Consider the following 3368-nt stretch of genomic DNA (forward strand, 5'->3'; position numbering starts at 1 on the left):
TGTATGCGGCTGGCACCTTAGCCACTTGAGCCACAGGCACCAAGCCTAGTTTTTCTATTTTTACTAGAAGGTCTTGCTTTTGCTGAGGCTGGTCTCCCAACTCCTGGCCTCAAGCAATCCTCCTGTTTTGGTCTCCCAATATGCTAGATTATAGGCTTGAGCCACCATGCATGGCCTCAACAGACTACTTTTTAGAGCAGTTTTATGTTCAAAGTAAAATTGAGCAGAAAATACATAGTTCTCCTTTCCTACACACACACACAACCTCACCATCAACATTCTTCACTAATGTAGAATGTTACAGTTTATAAACTAACATTAAGACATCAAGATCAACCAAAGTTCATAGTTTAGGTGAAGATTTATTGTTTGTGTTACATTCTATGGGTTTGGACAAATGTATAATGATATATATCCACCATTATAGTATGATGTAGAATAGTTTCACTGTCCTAAAAATCCTTTGTGCTCCACCTGTTCCCCCTTCTTACCCCTAAATCCCTGGTCACAGCTGATGTTTTTACTGTCTCTATAGTTTTGCCTTTTCTACAATTTCATATAGTTGGAACCATACAGTATATATAGCCTTTTCAGATTGGCTTCTTTCATTTAGTTATATGCGTTTAATATTCCCCCATATCTTTTCGTGACTTCATAGCTCCTTTTTAACTGAATAATATTCCATTGTATGAATGTACCACAGTTTATCCATTCACCTACTAAAGGACATTTTGGTTGTTCTAAATTTTGGTAATTGTGAATAAAGCTGCTGTAAACATTGGTGTGCAGGGTTTTTGTTTTGTTTTACAATCTTTGTACTTTGTCTCCTCTTTTAAAATAACAATCTCAAGGGAAAGCCATGACCTTTTCCATGTGAGCCTTGACTTAAAACAGAAATTCTATGTGTTTGGCTGAGCTCCCATAGACACCTCTTGCCCCAAAGTTCCAGTGTATTTTCCCCTACTAGTTTCTTGGCTCTTCTGTACCCTTTCCCATGTCCATGAGCTACACCAGCCTGACATCCATGCAGGACGCTCTCTGTCAAGCACTGCCTTAAGTTACTTCTTTTCATGTTCTAGCTGTTGTTACTTACATTCACAGTATCATCTGAGGAAGGAGTATGCTGGGTAAAATATGCTACCATAGCATTATGTAAAAAATATCAGGCCTTGGTCCCCTCCTTTTTTCCCCACCTCATATCCAAGTTCTAACACCACTGGCCTCTAACAGTCTACAATAGGCATAAGGTCAAGGTGCCATATGCTTCTCTGGTGCCTGTTTGTGAGCCAAATGGAGGAAAAGTATGCTAGCGAGCACACTGAGCAGGAAGATCACATCAAACTAATGGTGACAGAAGTTGAACTGCAGTTCCCCCAGCACTTAAGTGATTATGGTGTGCTATTCTAGAGGCATACTTATTTGGATCAGCAGCACGGAGGAGATGAAGTACGTGTCCATTATCTGTGCTAATAGTAGGACAATGACATTGCAAGACTTACTGCTAGAGATAGCATAAAAAACTTGGTAAGAGTGATCAATAACCCTCTGATAGATGTGACAGTGATTATTTCAACAAGAATGAAGGAAATGTGTTGGGACCAAAATTTGACATCAAATTAGGTAATTCACAGTGATCTCAATGCCTCTTGTGACAGGGTCAGTTTTCCCAACTCTATCAAAAACTATATATATATATATATATATTTTTGAGACAGAGTCCCACTATGTTGCCCTCATTAGAGTGCTGTGACACCACAGCTCACAGCAACCTTAAATTCTTGGGTTTAAGCAATTTTCCTGCCTCAGCCTCCCAAATAGTTGGGACTACAGGCGCCTACCGCAACACCCGGCTATTTTTTGTTGCAGTTGTCATCATTGTTTTAGCTGGCCCAGGCTGGGTTCGAACCTGCCAACTTTGGTGTATATGGCTGGCACTGTAACCACTGTGCCAGAGGCACCCAGCCAATCAAAAACATTGATGGTTGCCAAAAAATTTTTCCAAACACAGTAAATGGAGAAAAAGTAACCCAGAATATCAAAATATTTTCCCTTGAAAGTTTTGGAGTATTCTATTCTCTCCTTGGTAGCATATAGATCAGCTGTTTCCAAAAAAGCTGCTTAGTTCTTCCAAAGCATCTACTTCCTATTGAATAAGAATAAGATTTTTCACTTCCTGGTGCTGAAGCAGTAATGCTTTTTATCACTCCCCAGAATCCTGCTGGTTTGTTATGCCCCTCCCTGTTCTGGAACATAGTTCTTCATGCCATTGCCATCCTTTTCTTTTCACTTATGATTATATCCATAGTTTGGAGCATTTGCCATTTCAGGGCTAGAATATCTGTATCAGTCACATTGCTGAGGAAGTAGGACATGTAAGTGTATGGACAAGTGACAGCACCAAATCCAGAAAGGAGAGTCATGAGAATCCCCCCAATCACACCTACTCAGCTGATGAACTATTCTATGGATAAGATCCATAGTCAGATGTTGCTAACAACAAAAAACCAATGCAAAAAGGCACCAGGATCAGTAGAATTATACACTGGCTTATATGAGCTAATGGTCCTTAAACAATTTTTTCCATGAAGAAAAGCCACCCAAATCCAAAAATAGTATCTGGGAGATAATCATGATGTTGGAGTTGATAAGAAAACTCACGGTGGCTCGGCACCTGTAGCTCAGGCGGCTGGGGCACCAGGCATATACACCTGAGCTGGCTGGTTTGAATCCAGCCCGGGCCAAAAAAATAGCTAGGTATTGTGGCTGGTGGCTGGTGCCTGTAGTCCCAGCTGCTTGGGAGGCTGAGGCAAGAGAATCGCTTGGGCCCAGAGGTTGCTAGGACCTGTGATGCCATGGCACTCTACCCAGAAAGAGAGCTTGACTCTGTCTCAAAAAAAACACTCATAGCAAAGTATAAAGAAAGGTTCCTCCCACCTCAGCCCACCCCACTGCACACTCAGGCCACCTACCCTGGTGTGCAAGTTTTTTTTTTTTTTTTTTGTTTTATTCCATAGATTTATGTCTCTATTTTTGTGTATCATTCTAGGGTTTTTTTTTTTTTTTGTAGTTTTTGGCCAGGGTGGGTTTGAACCCACCACCTTCAGTATATGGGGTTGGCACCCTACTCCTTTGAACCACAGGCGCCGCCCAAGATTTGTTTTGTTTTTTAAAAGAGTCTCACTTTATTGCCCTCAGTAGAGTGCTGTCACAGCTCACAGCAACCTCCAGTTCCTGGGCTTAAGCAGTTCTCTTGCCTCAGCCTCCCAAGTAGCTGGGACTACAGGCGCCTGCCAGAATGCCCAGCTATTTTTTTGTTGCAGTTTGGCTGGGCCGGGTTGGAACTTGCCACCCTCAGTATATGGGGCTGG

General features: G+C 41.8%; 1 pseudogene; it reads right to left on the reverse strand.

The window, feature by feature from the left end:
* Nucleotides 1–1248: 1248 nt before the first annotated feature.
* Nucleotides 1249–3368, reverse strand: part of LOC100942927 — a 6797-nt pseudogene continuing 4677 nt past the window's right edge.

This window comes from Otolemur garnettii, unplaced genomic scaffold (assembly GCF_000181295.1).
Source record: "Otolemur garnettii isolate 467f Iridium unplaced genomic scaffold, OtoGar3 scaffold00050, whole genome shotgun sequence".
Classification (NCBI taxonomy): Eukaryota; Metazoa; Chordata; class Mammalia; order Primates; family Galagidae; genus Otolemur; species Otolemur garnettii.